Here is a 20,785-nt window from a genome sequence, read left to right on the forward strand (position 1 = left end):
GGGGTCGCTTCCCCCGGCCGCCGCGAGCCCCCGGGCCGGCTGCGCTACCACCTGCCGGCGCCCCGACGTGCCCGGTCGGTGCCCGGCGCTCCCGCTCTGCGCCGCGGCCTGGCCGGGCACGCCGTTGCACGGGGCTTTTGACAAAGGCATCAACGTGCAGCCCGGGGCACGCAGAGACCGTGGCAGCTCGTTGCAGAGACTGGAATGGGAGCCCTCAGTCAGAGGCCAGCAACCTTCCTAGTGGTCTCAGACCTCCTCCCAGGCTGGAATATAATGGTACGGTTTTCAAATCTGCGTAACAAAGAATATGAGCTGCAAATCTGCTATTTCCAATGGCATTCTGGATAGATAAAGGGCCTTCTTGAGCCCTTGATCACTGAAGGACCTTGAGGGGATACTAAAAAGTTTGCGAAGGCTTGTTTGGCTACGTTTATTGCTGTATTTGAAAGCTGTGGCTTGGAAAGCTGTCACATTCAGGATGTCAGCTCCCTTCTGTGGAGCAGTCGGAGTCCTTCCCCAGCAGGTGTTTGAGGCTGGGATCTTATGATGATGATCACCACTGCTCCTGCAATGGGTGGGAATTCACAGGGCCCATTTGCTGTGAGATCCGAGATGGTGATCTCAGCACCACTCCCTGGCACATGTAGAGCAAGCCTGTAGGGAACCTACAGTAAGTACCTTTAAAGCTGTCAGTGCTCAGCCTGGCCCTCTGTGCCCTAAAATGATTTGTGATGAGGTCACGTGGTGGTGCACACAGGAGGGAGTGGGAGTTGCCTTCAGTCCTGATGCCTCTGGTTTCAGATTTAGGAGAAAACTTAAAAAACCCTGTGAGTGCCAAGGCAAGTCTAACATTTCCAGACTGAACAGAGAGGAAAAGGGACAACAGAAGGATGGGTTTATTTCCAAACAAAAGGCCAAACCTAACCCTAATTTAAAAGGAAAAAGCTCCTCACTGAAGGCTGTGGGAGTCAGGATGGTTTGAACCTAGCCAAAGAAGTATGTCTGGCTTGGGATTTCCGAACCAAACTGTCATGTGCTTGGGTGTCTACATGTGCATGGGACCGAGTCCAAACCTCTTACAATCTGACAGCGAGCAGCCAGGTTTGAAACCCAGCAACACAGTGGGGAGGAGAATGGCCCCCAGGCAAGAAGCAAGTGCACACTTCATTGCAGTTGACGTGTTAAATATAGGCTGTGTTTGTGGTCAGAGGTCAGGTTCCAGGCAGGAGGCAGATTCTGCCACTCAGATATGGAAATTAGAGGGGACAGCATTGGTATTAGCCAGATCTGTGTGACATTAACTTGCTGTTAAATGCAGGATTCAGGCAGCAAAATAAATGTATCCCTTTGGTTTTGACATTTTTGAGCAGATGCAGGTGCTGGTTAGGGATGGTTGGTGCTGTTCTTTCCATAGATGGCCAGTCACGTGCAGGTTATTCTGGTGGCTACTGTACAGTTATTTTCACACCTTTGATTTCTTCTGGCCCCCCTGTTTTGTGCAAATGGAAAAGTTGGGATTTCTTGCTTTATGGCTTGGGTTACTTACAGTCCCTCAGCCTGGTTTGAGACTAGACATTATACATTTCTGAAGAAGGCTGTGGAGGGGATGAGCGTGCAGTGAATGTGTTAGACCCACCGTTCAACCAGCCCTGACCCCTGCCTTCCCCGGCCACCTCACCGGGTCCAGCTGCCTGGCGTGCTTGCTCCCACAGGAGCTGAGTCCCACTCCCCATGAGAAGGCTAGTCCGGGGGGAGCCACCGCAGCCATTGGCCTCTGCAGGGCTGGAGGGTGCCCGAGGGCTTGCATGGCCAAGCCCAGTGGCAGAGTCCGCGGCAGGCGGGAAGCACGGCCGGGGGAACTGTCCAGGGTTTCGCAGCCACCCGATTAGTGGGAGGCTTTGGCAAATCCAAGTAATTATTCACCCATCCCTGCAGCATGTGAGAACCATAATCTTTCTGGGGCTGCTGTAAGAACAGATTCAGTTTTGTCTCCCCACGTTCCCTGATCCGCAGCGAGATCCAGCTGACAGCTCACATGCCACTTCCATCCGCCTTTTCCCTTACTTTCCCAAAACGGGGAAGAGAGATTGTTTGAGAAGACAGCACTACTGGTAAAGCCCAGCACGTCCTCTTGCAATCTCTTACGGCTTGATGTGGGGAGCTGAGCAGCTGCCTCTGGCCCCAGGGAGGAAGGGGGTGGAGAGGACCTGCCAGGGCAGGAGGGTGCGAGGTGGGCTGCAGGGTCCAAGAGTTAGCTAGCCCCCATGGGCTGTCCTGCTCCGGTGCTGGGAACCCACAAATTCACTGCAGAGAGGGGAGGGTCTCACAGGTGTGGTAGAAACATGAACACCGTTATGAAATTTTTTTTTAGTACCCAATTATTCGTGTCTCAGTAACCTGACTGGTAGCTGATACTGTTTCAGCCCCCTAATGTTATTCATGATGCAGTTTTTCTATTTATGTTAATTGCAGATGTGTTTGCATGTTAATGGAAGTATTTTTCTTAAAACTGATGTTTCCATGGGAAGAACAGGGGGAGCATTTGAACAGGCTTTGGGAATGGATCGGGGGAGACTGAGCAGGGAGGATCAAATGGAAATCTTTGGTCTTGGATTCCAGGATCGGGCAGAAGGCGGTTTCTCCAAGAGCGTCAGCATCCATCCTGGGTGGATTTCCTAGCAGTGCCCATGGGAGGGGAAGCAAAGAGACTCTGAGATGCAGAACTGAGCTGCAGGAGACTGACAGGGGCAGGAGCAACCATCTCAGGGGCTGTGTGAAGATGCACACAGTGTGTAGGCAGGTGGATGGCTTTTCCAAAGGGCAGGAAGATAATAGCAGCCCCAGCCTACCTTGCCTCTTTGGCAGCTGGGTTTTGACTCAGCTTCTGCAGGCTTGTAGATAAGCTCCCTGCTGACACCATGTTTCCCCTGCTGAAGCCTTTGACGAGATTTCTAATGCTAAGTTGTATCCAGAGACCCCTCTCATCTGCAGGCTGACGGTCTTTTCTTACTCAAGGCTTTAGACTACTGATGTCAGGAGTAATGTTTAGGATCTGAGGGGACTGTAAATCCCAGAGTCAGTGTGGGGGTTGTAGGGAGGATCAGGCACGGAAAGTTGTTGTCTTGCTGCAATGCCTGTGGGTCTTGCAAGTGGAACAAGGCTGGGTTGTGTTTACAGGGATCTGGAAACCATCCCAGGGCTGGAGGGCAGGTAACGGTTTGAGGGCACCCAAAGCATGAGCAGTCCTTGGGGAGCAACGGCCAGGCCAGCCACGCAGCCTCCGAAGCGACCAAAACACAAGTGGTTGCTTCCAGGTGCCACCTCACTCTGCTCTAGGGGCCTGATGCCCATGTGTGCCATGGTCCCAGGATGGAGCCTGTAACTCAGGGGACAGAAAACACTTTCAGTTTTGGACATGTGATAGAGACGTTTCCAGGCAGGCAACCAGGGAAGACCTGCGAGGTCCTTGGGAGGGGCCGTAGTGAGGTGAATGGTTTGGGGGGCCCTGTCTGTGAATCCCCCACCAGCTTTTGTGCCATCTCCCGCAGTGTTCAGCCCCCAGGCGTCCTGCCTTCTGGCTGTTTTTGCTGTCTTCCCTGAACTTCCATGTGCTGCAAGCTGGCAAACAAGCCTCTGCTGGCCAGAAACAGGAGAAGTCCACCCCTCCCCTCTGCTTATCTTTTTGCGAGGTTTAATGAACTAAATACAGACGGTCATGTGCACAGAGGAGCTGAGAGGGCAGATGCCAGCGGATGGCAAAATGAAGCACTGTCATTAGTAAATGCTCTTGCTGAAGCACGGGGAGGTCTCTGTGTGTGGTAGCAATGTGCCATCTTCCCATCTCGAAGGGTGCTGACAGCCTAGCCTAAGATTTTCAGCTGGGTACCCTGTGTTTGGCTTCTGGGAGGGCAGGAAAGGCATTGCCTGGCAGTAGCTCTTCCAAAAGCCTTTGTGATCTTTAGGAGCCACCCTGTGGGACAGTTGCTGCTGCCAGGGGGCAGCTGGCAGCAGCACCCAGGGGCTCCCTGCTCCCCCTCTCCTTGCAGGCAGCAGAGCTTTGGTTGGTGCTGTGCGCCACTGCGTGCCAGCGATAGGCCCCCTTGGCCCCACTGTGAGCCAGCGCTTGGCTCCCATCGCAGGGGGGGTTGGTCAGGCTGCCAGTCATGTCCAAGGCAGCAGGTGCCAGAGCGACGGGCTGCGTCCTCTCCCGGTGCCAGTCCAGACTGTGTTCGGGCAAGGCTGGGCACCTTGTTGAGGATGCCAAGGGTACAGTGCGTGGCTGCTCCCCTGTTGCGGGGCTTGGGCACGACAGCCGTGTCTGCACCATTACGGCTACTGCGGGTGAGCCAGGTAGGGCGTGATTCCCCGGCTTCAGATGCCGAGGCAGCCCCTGCTGTCACCACTGCTCTGTCCAGCATCTGCACATTGGGGGATGCTGGTGACACCAAGGCTTTCAAGAGCCCTGGGCACTTTTAATACCACATCCTGCATCTCAGCAGGCTTCAAGTTCACGAGCTTGATGCTAGAAGTGCCCAGAGTGGCATAAACCTGTCCCCCATCAACCTGAGCTTGCTGTTAACTGAAGTGGGAAATGTCAAAGTGAGAAGACCTCACATGGGTAACGCGGGCCCCTTCGCAGCCCTGTGCACATCGGCTCTCCGTGGGGCAGGGTGCTGAGGAGAGGGGAGCCCTCCTCTCCCTTCCTGGTCACTTATGTCAGGCTCACAGTTTTTGGAGCCTGAAAAAAACAGCAAAGACATGGTACCAGGATCCTGCCACAGGGTGGAAACCCATCCTAGCCAGGGCGTGGGGCTTTCCTTGACCTTCTGGGCCTTCTGTAGGCTTCGGACACCGGGGTGAAGGCTGGGGCGGGGGGGCTGTGGTCCACTTCCTTGATGCGTCCTGAGGAGCAGTTCATGAGTTAGTTTGCAAGAGATAATGTCTCTTCAGGGAGGAGGGTCTTTTTTCCCAAATGTGTTTCCATAATTCAGCTCGGAATGTAGTGTTCCTGCAACGTCCCTTTCTGTATTTCTGACCAGAGCAAAGAAAACAGAACCGACTCCTGCATCCTACCCCCAAAACACCTGGCTGCGAGGGGCAGTCATCATGTTTTCCAAAGGATGTAGCTGAGCTCTTCAGCCCACTCCTCGCCGCAGCTAGCGCAGCCTCCGGGACTCCTCCATTTGGGAGGTAGGAATGAGCTTCCCAGGTGTGACAGGGTTACGAACAGGCTTACTTACTTGGGCAGCTTAACGTGGAGGCTGTCGGTGAGTGGGTGACCGTGATGGGGTGAAGACTCCTGCTGCAGGGCCAAACGCTGTTGAGTGCTAAAATCCTCCAGGCTGAAGTGCCCCTCACTGTGCTATCTGGGCACAATCCTGCTCCTGTCACAGCCATTGGCAAAACTCCCAGTGACCCTCAGTCTCTGCAGTCCTCTGCTCAGGAGGGCTTGCTTGCTGTTTCCTGCAAATTGAATTACCAGAGAACTGATTGGATTGCAAACAGGTTTAGAAAATGTTTTCATTGTTGCTTTTTAGAGTATCCTTTACCCAAAGTTAAATATAGGAACTGGCCCTGACCTGGGAAGGCTTGGGCTGCAAAGCCCAGTGCAGTACCAGCCCTACAGAGGCTGGGGCTGGGGTGTCCGGGATGGAGATGGCGAGAAGAAAACCACCCTCTGTGGAAAAGCCAGAGCGTGGAAGGCTGTCACGTGCAGCTGAGTGGGACGAGCATGCCGGGACAGCCCCAGGCCTCCCGCGGCGCCTGCCCAGCCCTGCAGCAGGGAGCCGCTGCTTTTTGAAGAGAGACTCCCAAATTCAGTCTCATGCAGGGGAAGTGAAAACAAAATGTCTGCTGCAGTGAATCTGGATCCTTCCTGGCGCCCTGCTGGCTCCAGGAGGGGTGGGAGGCTGACGGCAGCATGGAGGACGTGTGCGCTGGGGCTGAGGCCAGGGCCAGGGCCATGGAAGCAGCGCTCTGGGGGCTCTGACCCCCCTCCTCCCCGGCTGGGTGCAGCCGCGTGCTGCAGCTGCTGATAGCCAGCGAGAATTTCATCCTCGTGGCTATTGGTTTAAGTGCTTTTCTCTGAAAGCCGTGGCTGCCCTGTCCCTCTCCAGCCGTGGAGCCGGGGCCGCCCCACGGCCAGCGAGAGCCCTGGACAACCCCGGCACAGCTGCGTCCCCCCCATCCCACTGTGTCCGGCTGTCCCTGCTGAGGGCCGGGGGCCCGGCACCTGCAGCGGAGCAGAAGCCCCATCACGTGGCACCGTGAGAGGGGACCATGGCTGCGGTCCCCACCAGGTCAGCTCGTGCGTCCTCAGCATGCCCCATGCCCACCGCACCCCTTGGCTGCAGGTCACTGGAGGCTGCCAGGTGCCGCCTCAAGCTCTGGGAGCAGAGAGCAGGAGCCGTCTGCTGAGCAAACCCCACCGTGCTGCACTGGATGGGTCGAGTGAGGCTCCTCCAGCTCCATCTTCCCCTGTGGCCAGGCCACAGCTGCTGAAAGCCTTCGTCTCCCGCAGGCCCGGGCCCCCGGAGGCTGGGCAGCCTGGGGACAGGTGAAGAAGGGCTGGCGGGTGCTGGGGGAGACGGTTCATGGCACTTTCGGGATTGGTGTCAGTGGGTGCAGGTGTTGCTGGGCTGTACAAACCCCTGCTCTGGCATGATGACAGCACCTTGCAAAGTAATTCTCCATCCCTGTGCAAGGAGCATCGCTCCTTTATCTCCACTAAACAGTGCACCTTTGTCCAACACTCGTTTTTGTCCTTGTCCTCCCATGGGCTGAGGTTTTTGAGCTTACCAGTGCGCATTACCCCAGCTGGGATGTTACTGAGAACTGGGGCTGTGTCGCAGCGACAGGGACTGAGCACTTGACTCTGCAGATAGCCTCATGTAAAGCTGTTCATCTCCCACCCTTGGTCTTCTCAGATTTGTTGGCAAATTATCCTGAGACAAGGATGGTGTCTTCTTTGCACATGCAGGGAGCACTTGATACCAGTGCATTGAAGCTCTCGGTGGAATAAATTGCTTATTCCCAAGTCCTGACTTCAGAATTGCGCATGGTGACTCTCACCCTGAGGATTTTAGAATAGGTCTCATGTGACTTGTCTCTGCCCTGCAAAGTCGCAGACCACTGCAGCAGGTGGGACCCAGGGGAACATCCGCGTTTGGGATGTCAGTGGCCGGACCTCCAGATCTTCACACAGGTGCTTTTCAGGCTTTGCCCCATGCTTGATACCGCAACAGTCTGAGAGGGGAGAGGGAAAACAAAGGGGTGCTTCTGCCGCTACAGAGCTGCCTTTGCCATGGGAAGAAAAGGCCCTCTGCATGTTTCCTGGCCCCACCGCATTTGTTAAATTAACTCATGATCCCCTGTCTGGCTCTGGTGCAGCATTCTTGGTTCAAAACCTGGGCAACAAGGAGCTTTAATTACTTCTTAGAGATGGCTAATATTTGTGTGTATTTCTGGAGTGTTTTTTCTAGCAGGAGCTGTGAGGCCAGGGATGATTTACTTAGCTGCAGCAACTCCCTGGAGTTGGGATGGAAGAAGGGCAACGTAATCGTGCGGCCCTGGATCAGGGTTGTCCTGGGCAGCTGGCTTCGTGTGGGCTGGAAACGTGATGCATCATGAACCGCTCTGGGGCAGGGTGAACAACCCAAGCGGGCCCTGCCTTGCAGCCCCCTCTGGAGCCACGGGGAGCTGAAACAGCTGGGGAGCAGCCTGAGCCAGGCACGAGAAGGTGGGGGCACAAAAGCCTCTGCTTGGGCCATAGCCCCGCATCTGCAGCCCAGCACAGCAATAGCTGCACTGCTGTTCACTAACAAGCTGAAGGGACATGCCCTGCCTTTGCTTAGGATGTGAAATGCCATGGGGAATGGGGGGGGACCAGCAAGGGGGGGGTCAGAGGCATTCTCGTGTCTGTGTCTATTCTCCAGCGCCTTGCCTAGCCTCATCTGAAACAACTGAAGTGATGGAGCTCCCAGCGCTTCCCTTGGGAGATCATTCCACAGTCTAATAAATCTCTCTGCTAGGAAATGTTTCTTGATAACCAGCCAAATTTTTCCTTTTCTCAGTTTCATTTGGTTATTCTTAGCATCAGAGCACCCAAAGCTGATCCTTCTTCCTCCTTGGGGGGGGGCTGCAGTTCCTCCCTTCCTCCCATAGCTCCAATTTTAGGCTAAGATGCTGGCTCAAATCTTGACCAAAAACATCAGGGTCTGGCCTTTTTCTCGTGCTTTTCAGCTTGCTTTCTCAGTCAGCCTTGCTGACTGCATCGTGCTTTGTTCTCTGAACTTCCCTTGTTATGCAGGCAAATACTTGTGTGTGTTTGTGCACATTGTAGGGGTGTGCATGTGGCACAGAAAACCGGACCGCTCCTTCTGTAGCTTTCCTGATTCCATGAGTCTGGATCAAGGGGCTTCTGTATCAGCCTAAAATCCCAGAGCTTTTCCTCTTCCTTATTTATTTTGATGTCATCAGTGATCTCACTGGTCCTTGCAATTTCCTCTGATATCTGTGTTTTGAGCTGTTTCTTCCACAGGCAACGTTAGCCTGCAATTTGCTCTCCTACTCTCTCTTACCTTGCCCAAAGCCTGTTTCAAACCTAGTTCATTCACTGGGACCCTCTTCCATGACTTCAACAGACTTTGGATGGGGCCTACAATTCCCTTGATGGTGTTTCTTTGTCTTCTTCCCTAGAGTCTGCAACGCATCCAGATTTCATAACATCTGCACCTTTAATTAACAAGTCTTTCCTCTTCTCTCCTCTTTTGTTATTTTTTGTTTTGTTTTTACAGGCAATTTATGAAGATGCTAACTAAAATAATAAAAAAAAAAATCATGTCTCACACAAGGGCTGTGATGGACATTTCCTCTGTATCTGAGCAGAAAGGTTGGGACAAATGTCTGCTGGAACAAGCCAGCATATGTAGTTCATGTACCTGGGGCACGTGCTGTTACCAAAGAGAGAGCAAGGTTGGGTTGGTGTGCATCTGCAATTGCACGTCTAACTTGGCACTTGCTGTATCTGCCACAGGTTGTGCGTTCCTCACCTACTGTGCCAGAGACTCTGCTATCAAAGCCCAGACGGCACTGCACGAACAGAAGACTTTGCCAGGGGTAAGTCGCAGTGAACTGTGCCTGCAGCTCATGCCACGGGTTGGCAGACAGGGCTTGTTGGGGGAGGGAGAGCTGGGGGAGAGCTGGTTGAGATTAATTTTCCTGCTTGTGAAAGAGGAGGGTGGTTTGGGGGTTAGAACAGGGGTGCAGGGCCAAAGCACAGAGCTGCTCCTCGCAGAGGTGCTTCTCTTCTCTCCGTCCTGCCAAAGCTGCCCCGTGTCCCTCCAGCTAAACCCGTTTCTGTGCTGCTCTGCAGCCACTGTGGCATGACATGGCCTCTCCAGCTCTGTGCTCGTTTCACTGGGGAGCCGGGGTGCCTGGGTGAAGTGCGTGGGCCCAGCCTGCACAGCGGTCATGCTGGAAAGGTGGAAAGAGGCAGCATGAGGTACCAGACCCTTTTCCTCCAGATGTGCAGAACTTCCTTGTCTGCCTCAGCTCTGCCAGGTGCCTGGGCAGGTGGTTCAGTGGCTCTGTGCAGCCAAACCAAAATGTTTTTTAGTGCCGTGGCTGAATTGGACCAGCTTCTCAGAGAGGGAGTGCTCTTGGCATGTCCCATCATCTGGGAGAGAAATGGGTAATATAGGTGAGACCAGAGTGCTGAGCCAGCTGTGGCCATCCCTGGGTCCTGCTCCCTCCACAGCTGGAGCTGGGGGCAAAGCACTAGGGGAGCCCAGGAGCTAGGTGCTGCGGATCAACCCCCATGTTGCAGAGAAGCCCCCTGCCTCCCTGGGACCCGCTGTTGAGCTGAGAGGAGGTTTGAGTCACTGCCATTCCCATTTCAGTGTGGTGCGAGAGCCTTGGACCCCTGGACAGGTCTCTTGCTGTGCTGAGGGGCTCAGTGTGCGTGCTGGAAGAATTCACTTGTAGGAGAGCAGGCAGAGGAGTTGGGAACTTATAGACAGAAGCTCACAGGAGGCCAGGAGTGCTCAAGGCAGCAGGATAATTAATGTAGACCAGGGGTCTCTGGAGAGGGGTCAGGAATTCATAACCATAACATTTCCCATTTAACCATCCAGGTCCAGACAACCTCCCTCACCTCCCCTCATGACCTCCTCACGCACACCTTTTGCCATATTGGTTTACCTGTGCTCCCTTTGTGTGCGGGTCTGTGTTGACATTCGAGGGCAGGAAAATGCTCATGTTTTAATTACCACTTAATGGAATCTTTACTGTTACCAGCTATGGATGTTCCAGGTTATCTCAGGGCAGCAGGGGAAGAATGCAGATAACTAGGTACTTGAATACTATTTGACTTAATTTTCTGTGAGGGAAAAGGTCAACCTTTTGGGATAAAGCAATGATGTAATCTGTGTGCATTGGTCCAGGGCAGAGCTGACAAAGTCCATAAGAGCAAGTCGCAGGGTGTGGGAGAGGTATCTATGGATGCTGGATGGGTCGTGATGCAGTGCTGCACCAGTGGAGAGGAAACGGACATGTCCCTGTCTAGTACCTCTAGAGGGACCCTCAGAGGTTATTGGTGTGAGGCTCGGTGCATAAAGGCACTCTCTGTTTTGCTGCCATCCTATATTGGGGTCTATTGCATGTTTCACTGTTCTCTGTCGTTTGTTGTCCGCATTTAGAGTGCTGCATGGGGTCATGTTTAAACAAGCAATGCAAAGCACATTTATCTGAGATTGGGTGATCTAAAGGTTTTTTATGTTTAGGGAGGCATAGGAAACTGCTTGGGAACAGGAAGAAGTGTTTGCTGCCAGATACTTTCGAGCATGGTAGTCTTCAGACAGTTAATGAGCTATGTGCTGTTCTTAGGTTTCAGGATTAACATGGAGATGAGCTGTGTTGTACTTGGAGCTGTACATCTTCATGCTGGCAATATATGACTTCATCACATTCAGTTTTTCTTTAGGAAATTCCCTGTGTGATCAAGAAGGCGGGATTCTCTTTGGTCATTTTAGTGATCGCTTAGAGATGGTTACTACCAAAATGAAACAGACCTCCAGCCTGAGGAGGTAGAGTTGATCTTGACATGGAAGGGGCTGGCTGACCTCAGGTAGCTTGCAGCCCTATTTGCTTCGCTTGGTTTGGTCATTGTGTCCATGTAGCACCACCCATCCCTGTGGCCCAAGTGATCACAGAGAATACTCTGGAAAGGAGGCACAGTCAGGAGCTCTGGGCAATTGATTGTTTCCCTCTTTTGGGAACGACATAATGAAATTTCTCCTCTGTACATTCATATTTAGACCATCTTATGATGAACTCTGTTGCAAAGCCTCTCACCAAATACATAGCAAGGACCCTAGCACAGGGCAGTGAACAGAATGTACTGAAGCAGACCACGGGGGTTTAAGTAAATGGGCCATAGTATGGTAAACAAGCACTTTCTTGCTTGTTTTACCCATTTACCACCTCTTTATTACAAATAGCAATAGCAGTAAGAAAGTTTAAGGGTGTGCATAACATCAGTGTAGGGTTACACAAACATTCACCTGAATGCATGACCAAGCATCAGTGGCTTTAGAGACAGCAAAGGATGGAGCAGCATAGAAGGTGTTTTATTGGGTAATACTACACTTGCCCCTGTATTGCAAAGCAACCATAGATGCCACAAGTACCTTCTTCATTGGTCTCAATGTAGAGACCAGTGGCTGATCTCAACAGTTCATGAATCCAAATAGAGATAAATGGTTTTCATAGCTGAGAGTGGGGATTTGATAAGGTCAGACTCAAGGAAATGCTTTGATATGGTTTCTGGTAGGTCCTCAGGCTGTGAACAGGGGACTAGACAGATGAAGTGAAACAGGATGCCTGGGTTCTCTTTCCAAGTCTGTCTCTGGGTTGGTGCTGTGCCTGCAGATGTATTGCTTACGCCCTCTGTGCTTGATGCTAGCGATGTCTGTATCCAGGAATGCTGCCATACTGTTCCTGCGGAGCTGCACCTGCAGTGTGGCTGTCCTGAGGTTTTATATTGTTGCTCATTACTGTAGGTTTTCCACATAAATCAGTAGGAATCACCATGGTCTCTATTGGCTTTTATGGCACTTCTGGCAAGTTCTCCCATTTAGGAGGTCAAAATTCTCTTTGCATTGTGATTTTTACTTCATTTGTTTGTTTTTAAATTGGGGGCCGTTGGGTGTCTGCTAGCTAAATAGGATACAAGAGTTAAGCCCAGAAAAGCTTTTTGTGGACAGGAAGGTGTAGCATCTTTTTCCAAAAGTAGCCAGATTTTGGGCTCACTTTGTCTCCCACCAGAATTTGTTCCCCTCATCCAAGAACGCTCTGGTCCCAGCTCTGCTCTGTTTCGTCCCAGACTCTGTAGTTTGCGTTATGTCAGAGGAGCCAAGTCATCACTGCAGTTCAGAGATCAATGTCAGGCTTTTGTGGAGCTGGGGCTATGGATCCATGCATTTCTTTGTGGACAGAGATCATTCAGTGGACTTTGGAAGCAGATGTGAGGGGAGAGAAAGAGTTTCATAAGGGCTGGCATGCTCAGGGTGAAAAGAGAGAAGACTGTGAGCTGTATTTTGTATTATCTAGAACTTGTGTTCGGAGATACAAAACACCTGTGTTGCCTGCAGAGCTGGTGTGTTGCTCTCAGTCCAGTCTGGCAGTAACAAGTGCATGGATCTTCCCATTGGGAAGGAAGGATGGAGCGTCCTAGAATGGGGACCTAAAGGGCATCCTCGGGGAGCAAGCAGCAGTGTCTAAGAACCCAGACTTGCTGAGGAGTTGAAAAGGCCAAGTATCCGGAAAGCAGGGAAGGTGCCCTGCCTTGTGGCTGTGGGGACGGTGAGCCTGCAGAGATCCTGTTTTGTGTTCCCCAGACTTGCTCCATGAGGACAGGCTGGGGAAGTACATGGTCAGGTCTCACTTGGTCCTGCTGGAGCAGCCTGACAGGCTCCAAAGACACAGCAGTGACGGAGGCAGATCTGCCTGAGGAACAAAACAGAAAACAATCACCTCTGTTGCCTGCATCCACACTGCTGGGGGGAGATGTACAGCCCAGGGAGGCTGAACAGAGGCAAAATCTTTGGACTGGAGAAGCAGAGAGAGCATCAGGCCCTCACCCTCCTTGAATCCCTTGTCCTCCTCAGCTGCCAGCCAGCACAGCGGTGCAGTGCTTCACCTCCTCCCTGCTCCCTGGCACGCTCCTCCCCGGCTGGGTGAAACGATATTATATCTCAATAACCCATGCTTTTGATTCGTGATTGTGCCTTCACTTTGCTGGGTTCTGAAAGGAATTGGAGAGGTTATTAATGACACGCAGTGATCACACACCAAGTTAAAGCCTCTCGCTAAGTGAAATTTGAGGGAAAAGCAGCCAGCTTTTCAATATTTCGCAGAAACACTTTGTGTCTCTTTTCATTTGCAGCCAGACAGTTGCAAATTGCATAAAATTGCTCCCGAAGAAGAAGGGGGAGAAGAATAGAGGGAGGGAAGGGAGGGAAGGTTTTTTTTAAAAAGTGATTCTTCTGGCAAGATACAGTTACAGTTTTATTTCTATGCAGAACAAAGAAGGGCTTGCTGAAAGGTAGGCAAGTAAGTGGCAGAAATTGGTATTGATCCAAGCTGGGAATATGGGCAGTTTAAGAGCAGCAGTGGGGGTATTGAAATGCAGCTACATCAGGGGGGAGAACTCATGGATGCAGCGAGGGCTTGGGAACGCAGGGACACAGGAATGGAAAATTACAGAGAGCAGCAGCATTAGAACAGAGACTCTGGGAATGCACCAGGGGTTGAGATGCAGCAGCAGTAACTCAGATGGCTGGGCACAAGGATTAATGCAGAGACTAGAGCAGCGCTTGGGCGGAGGGCATCCCTGTGGGCAAGCTGTCTCCTGCACTGTCAGAAGCCAGGGCTCCCCTGTGGGCTGTCCATCAGGATCCACTGCAAGTGGTGATATGATGGGACATGAGTGACTGGAGAGGTTTGGTAGAAGAGGGCAAAGCATGTCATTCTCCCCTCTCCTCCTCTTTTGTACAAGTGCTGGTGTGCAGCCAGCCCAGGGCAGTGTTTCTGAAACAGCTTCTTCGTGTGAATCCTGCAGGCCATTGCAGCTGGCAGGGCTGGGAGACATGCTGAGGAGCAGAATAGAGGGCCTGGATGTTTGTTTGGGGGCTGAAGCTGGGCTCCAGTTGTTGCTCCTTGATGTGGTCTACAGTTTGAGCCCTCAAGCAGGGCAGGGTGGAGAAGCTTCTCCCATGTCCATCCTGCAGGTTTGACAGAGACACTATCGGTGAGTTCACAAGAGCCACGCAACATCGTCAGTAGAAGGTAGCATTGCAGAGAGCATGTTAAGGCTATCTCATGGAAATGGCAGGACATGAAGGTAGTGAGACAGAGCAGCTCCTGGCTAAGCAGCAGTGCCCGCTCACTGCGGAGAAGTTGCAAATACCTACTCCTTTGAGAATTTGGCTCAAGGGGCTGAGAACCAACAGCAAAGCAAGGCAGCAACCCTGCAAAATACATACCCTGAAGAGGCAGAGGGAGAGCAAGCTGCCAAGGCAAACATTGGCTCCTGCTGCCTAGAGAATTGGAAAGCTAATGAAATTAAGGATCAGCACCCACCCGTTCCCACACACTGCCCCAAAACACACATGCAGGCTCTCTCCTGGCCTCCCTTCCCAGAAATTCCTGCCCATTGCACAAAGGGATGCTTGCATCTCCTCGAAGCCCAGAGCTTGGGCTTTTGTCTCCCTGTGCTTCCTGGTGAGCCCACTCATGCTCGTGCACACGGCAACCCACACAGACCTTTGTCTTTCCAAAGGCTCCACACTGCTGAACGTGACTGCACACTGCACGCAGTGCGGCCAGCTCCTGCTCGAGGTGCTGTCTGCTGGGACCCCCTGGTCCCTTCCTGCAGAGCTGCTTTCCAGCCGGGCAGCCGCAGCCTGGATCGTCGCAGGGTGTTACTGTGTTCCCAACTGCAGGACTTGGCCTTTATCACCATTAAACTGTACGAAGTTGCCATCGTCCCTTTCTCAAACTTGTTGAGGTTCCCCTGAACAGCAGCCCTGCCCTGCAGCCTCCTGGCTGTGCTTGCAATCTGACTCCACTGCAGACCTGCTGAGGGCATGCGTGAGCCCTTCATCCGGGCTGTTAGTAAAGACATTAAAATGTCTTGGCCTGGTCGTGACCACGGAGGGATACCACCAGTAGCCAGCTGGACTGGGTGCTGGTGGCCACCACCCTTTTGACTTGGCAGCGCAGCCAGTTTTCCAGCCACCTTCTGTTCCACCAGTCCAAACCACATCTCACCAATGTGGCTAGGAGGGTATTATGGGAGACAGTGTCTTAGGCCTTGCTGAAGTCCAGGTGACCAACAACCACTGCCCTCCCTGCAGCCACAGTGATGCCGTGCTGCAGCCCGTTCTTGAGCCGTTTTTCTCCGGGTGCATTTTTTGTTGCAGCAAGAGGTGTTTGCATCACTGTCAGGTTGATTGCTCTCAAAGCGTGGCGGCTGTGGCTGTCAGGAAGCCCGTGGCCCGTTAGCGGTTGCCATGGGAACGGGAGCTAATCATGGCCCACGCGTGGCGGCTGGGTGCAGAGGTCCCCGGTGCAGCCCAGTGCCCAGCACCACGCGCTGGCCCCACGGTTCACAGCAACAAAAGAGCATTAAATTAGCAGGGACCTCTCTGTCCCCAGTCACTGTAATTAAGCTGCTGTGGGGGAGGGAGCCGGGGGCAGCGCAGCAGCCTCACAGGTGCTGCCGGCATCTCCTGGTCATTCTGGTCGGAGCTGATGGAGAGTGGTGGACACCTCCATGCTGCTGCCAGTCCCTGCATGTCATGGGAGGGGATGTGGTCCCCACCACGTCCCCTTTCCTCTCTCACTTACCCCCTGCCGCTTGGCCAGGGGTGCTGTTTTTCAAGGAGTCTCCCAGCCGGGGCAGGCTCCCCGGCACAGCCGAGGCCCTCACGGTGCCCAGTGGTAGTGCTGAGCCTCACTGGAAGCTGCCTCCACACAGGTAGCCCAGAGCACAGGTAGCAGGAGCCCACCTGAGCAGGTGCTCCCACGCGCTCCGTGGCAGCCTTGGGGACCTCTGGAGACATGCGTGAGACTCGCGCCAGCTCTCTGCAAACCCTCTCAGCTCAGGCTTCCCATGCCCCCGCGCTGCCCTTTCCCAGTTTGCGGAGGACCTCGGAGGCTCCCTCCTGTGAGATCAGTGCATGGAAAAGTACCGGAGGCTGCAGGACCAGGCGTGCAGTGAAGCAAGGCCAGTGATGCACCAGCGAGCACAGGGCAGGGTGAGTTTTGGGTGCCTTCTCTGCACAGCCCGGCAGGAAGATGAAAGCAGGGCGAGTGTGGCAGCATGGGCTTCGTGGCTTCTTGGTGTTGCCATTGTGCTGACAGTGCTCCCAACATTCCCCTCTGCAGCCACCTCCAGCTTGCTCAGAGTGATATGGTAATCCATCTCACATCATCTTATTCCTGCTCCCTGTAGGCCTGCTAGGCATTTTCCACCTCGCTCTGGATTGGGAATTGCTCCTGTGTTTAGGGCCTCCTTGGATAACCCAGGCCCTGTCCTTGCGAAAGCGAGATCCTGCGGCTGATACAGAGCAGAGAGCCTGAGCACCAAAGTGTGTGGGTCCTTGGGCGTGTGGCTTTCTGGAGGCTATAATGGACTCTTGTGCTCTTGATGAACTTGCTAGAGGAGTTTTTGGGGTTGTCTGTTCCTTCAGCCCTGTCTTGCAAGGCAGGAAGAGCAGGAGGATGTTTGGGTCCGTATACTGCCGGGGCCATATACTGCTGCTTCTTGCACTGCTGAAAAACCCTCTTGAAAGCAGCAAGGTCCTCACATGAGTTTAGCCCAGAATTTTTCCTTCTGTTGCCCCCAGGGGATACTTGGTCTCCTAGCACCTGCAGAAGAAGAAGTTAGCCCTTTCCTCTTCTCACCTTAAATCCCCTTTGACCTTCACTGGGACTAAAACACAAGTGACAAGAAGAGATCAGGGCAACAGGGAAGATCGTCTGATGTCCTCCTCAGTGCTGTGCCCTGTGGTGCCCTGAAGCATCAAGGAAGGAGCCCTGTGAGGACAGACTGACCATTGATTCCTGAGATGTGTCCACCAAACAGTCACGCACATGATAGGGGCTGTAATTGCTATGTTGGGCTGGCCTCCACACTGGTTATCTGATGTTAATGCATGCACAGTAATGGCGCTGTCACTTCCATAGAGATATTGGAGAGATCCAAAGGCTTTCTGAGTCACAGCGATAAGGTGCTTGCCTTGCTCACAGGGCAGTGCTAGCTGGAGCGAGGACAAGGATGACGGAGTGCATTAAGGAAGGAGGAACTCAGGACAGCAGAGACCGCGAAAGGCACAGCAGCCGGTCTGTGTGTGTTGTGGGCCTTGCGCTGCTTGGATGTCCGAGGACACCTGCATGCAACTCTGCTCTCACTCAGCCCTTGCCTTTGTTGGGGGGGGGGGGTGCTTCCCCACTCTGCCTATTTGTCCTCTGTGCTGGGGTAGGGAAAATACCCCTCCAAGGAAACCTGCAAAATAGTTGGGGTTTATTTGCTCTTTTCCTAGTGATACAAAGCAATGGGGTGCAGTCCCTCCACAGCCTTCCTTGCTCATGCAGAAAGGGAAGGCCTTAGTTATGGGGCAGGAGCCCTGTGGTTTGGACTCCTGGCTTCACATCCTGCTTCTGCTGCAGACCTCCCATGTGACCTTCATCTGCTGCCTGTACCTTGGTTTCTCCACCTGAAAAATGGCGCTTACAATGATCCTTGTCTCCTCCAAAATGGGGCTGGGGGGGGTGGGGCATGAATTCCTAAGCAGCCTTTAGAGCTGTGGTGGAATGGTGTTAGGTGATAATGTTGCTAATATTTCTGTATGAGGCTGAACTACCCTTTCACCCTGAAGGATGGTGTTTCTGGGCAGGACTGAGGTACCCTGAGACATCAGTGGAAAGATGCAAGCAGGAGGCTTGAGCACTGAGGCTGGCACCAGTCCATCACTGCTTGCCTTCCTGATCAGAAAGAGAATCCAAATGTGCAAATTGACATTTAGATGCATGTATTTTGCACAGCTAGAAGTGGTGATCCACCAGGCAGGGTGGCCCGCAGAGCACCTGCCCATGACTGGAAGAGCCCAAGACCCCAGGACCTCGTTCTGCCAGTGGCCTTGGATGCCTTTTGGTTCCTGAAGCCCCAGAGGAGCCAGCCTGCATTGTGTGTTTCATGCTGTCTGCCTCTGACCCACTTAACGCTATGAGGTTCCCCTGCCTTGCACCTGAGGGGCTATTCTGCATCACTTACTCATAATTAATAGAGAGCAAGCCCTGCCATCCCTGGGGGGGCTCGCTGCCTCTCTCCAGCCTCCACAGTCTGAAAGCTGAGGAAGCAAGAGGTAGTGGTCATGGTTCCTCCTTTGAGGCTGTGGCTCCTGGGTGGCTGAGATGACAGCTCATGCAGGGCATCAGTGTAAACATGGGGAGGAGGGGTTTCTGGGGAAGAGAGAAACATTGCATTTTGGGTGAAGAGAATTGTAAACTCTGGCACCAAATCCAGACCTGTGACATAGCCTTTCTTCTCTGCTTACCTGTTCCTCTGTCATCTGGATCTGTGTCTCCCTCTTGCTGACATTGATAGGGAATTTCACCTGAATTTGTCTAGAATTTGGTCCTTTTGGGACACTCTGGCTTGGAGAGCCCCAGGGTTGAAAAACATGGCCTTGAAGTCAATAGCAGAGCTTCCTCTGACTTCAGCAGGGCCAGAATTTTTCCTGCAGATCCATGATCTGAAGAGTGCTACAAGGGTAGGACCATTTCCTTGAAAGCAGAGAGGAAGCCTGGACTCAGTGCCCTTTTTTTCCTATGCTCATCAGGCCCTGGGGATGGGGTTGGGGGGGGATGAAGTTTAGACACTGTCTGACCAGCAAGGCCTCTCATCACTGCCTCTTCCCGGGAAAACTCGAGGCTGCAGTGCCTCTCCTCCCGCCCAGGATCTCCTCATAGCTTGCTGAGCGGGACACAGGAGATGTGGATGCTGTGCTTCACAGCATCAGCTTCTGTTCATCAGAAGACCTTTAATGCTCCCATGGTCAGCAGAGCTTTGGAGAAAGTGAGCTGCCTGTGTGAGAAGGGGAGCAGTGCAGGCAGAGAGGCTGTGGAGGGGAAGTGCGGTTGTGTTTGGAGAGAAGCAACGCATCCTGCCTGGATGTGGGGGGAGAAGCTGGAGGAGGGCAGGGGGACCTCTGTCCCCTCCCACGTAATGTCCCTCACTGCATGTGGCAGGGGTGTGTGTGTGTGTGTGTGTGTGTGTGTGTGTGTGTCCAGTGGGCCATGGAGCGTTAGCAGCAGGTAGGTGGTGTGGAGAAGTGCAGGGGTGGGGGGGGGGGCAGGGKGGGRGGRGGTGAGCCCATGCTGGCCTAACAGGATGTGCTAAATGTTAATGGGAGATTCTTCAGAAATGAACAAATAGGTTAATTTTTAATGCTTGGCTAAATAATTTAATGAGGAAAATTAAGCTCAGCTAGTGAGGCAGGCAAAACTGCATAAATCACTGGCTCAAGTCCTCCACGCCATGTGTGTGCTCACGTGTGTGGGGTGGGTATGTGTGGTAGAGGCATGCAGGTCTGTCTGTGCACAGACCTCTGCTTGGCGCTCGGGATCTGGGGCATGCACACCCTGCCTCTGTGGCTCTGGGGTGACCTGGGCCGGTACAGGTATGGCTTTCTTGGACCCAGGTGTGTTCTCTGATCATGCTGCAGTTGATGACTGGAGGCCACAAAAATTTGCATTTCCAGTTTGCTGTGCAAACCAGCAGCATGTCCTCCCCCCATGCCATTGCTCCCTTCCTCCCTCACTGTGAGGGGAAGGGCAGACCATCCCTGCTGTAGGGACAGAGCCCTTCATCTGAGACCTGTGTATGGAGCTGAGAACCCCACAGGGATGCCGCAAGGCCAGGGCATTGAGTTAAAGCAACTGTGGACTCTCTCTGCACTTGTAGGCACCCCTTTCTGCTTGAGGGGGGACTTTGGTATTTCACTTGTCTTTAATGGCAGCATGGGACAACAGGATTAAAGCTGTGGTGGTGTCCCAGGTGTGGGAGCCTCCGGGTCTCCAGTTCTCTGCAAGGAGGCCCTGGTCTGCCTCTGCCTGGCTGGGAGACCTCCCCTTCCAGAGGGCCCTGCAGCTCTTCCCCACACCTCAGCACCTGTGTTGCTTGTCTCCTCCCCATTACCCCCCATCCTCCAGAGCAGAGGAAGACCAGCCCAGGACCAGCCCTCACTTTGGCCGCCTTCAAACCCACTGGAGCTTGCAAGGGCTCTGGAGCCACGCAGCCCTTGGCCAGGGGCTTGGCTGGGCGCTGGCCATGGTCGCGTGCTGGTGCCCCCGTGGCCAGCGCTGTCCAGCAGCTTGGCGGGCAGCGGTGCATGTCCCCATGGTTCATGTCCCCGTGGTGTGTCCCCCCCATGGCATGTTCCCCCATGGCGTGTGTCCCCCTGTGCTGTGCCCCCCTGCGGCATGCCGACCCCCAGGGAGCAGGGCGAAAGGGAAGGTGCGGACAGATGGACAGGGAGGGGGGCCTTCCCCCTCCCCGGAGATCACATCAAAATGTCTCTTTTGTGCAAAGCAGAGGGAATGCCCCCAAGAGCTGGTTTCCATGGCAACCACAAATGTCAGGTTCCATGTGGTGAACCGCGGTTTCCATGGCGACGGGGCCTTCAACCAAGGTGCTGGGAGCAGGAGTAACGGCCCATGG

General features: G+C 53.5%; 1 protein-coding gene across 1 annotated transcript in view; it reads left to right on the forward strand.

The window, feature by feature from the left end:
- The first annotated feature begins 7,714 nt into the window (after positions 1-7,714).
- The window catches only part of CELF5 (CUGBP Elav-like family member 5), a 34,925-nt gene continuing 21,854 nt past the window's right edge, over positions 7,715-20,785 (forward strand). Inside the window, exons 1-2 of the mRNA XM_026082253.1 lie at positions 7,715-7,738; positions 9,035-9,117. The gene's annotated coding sequence lies outside the window, so the exon portion shown is untranslated. The remainder of the gene's footprint in view (positions 7,739-9,034; positions 9,118-20,785) is intronic.

This window comes from Apteryx rowi, unplaced genomic scaffold, assembly GCF_003343035.1.
Source record: "Apteryx rowi isolate R43461 unplaced genomic scaffold, aptRow1 scaffold_570, whole genome shotgun sequence".
Taxonomy (NCBI): Eukaryota; Metazoa; Chordata; class Aves; order Apterygiformes; family Apterygidae; genus Apteryx; species Apteryx rowi.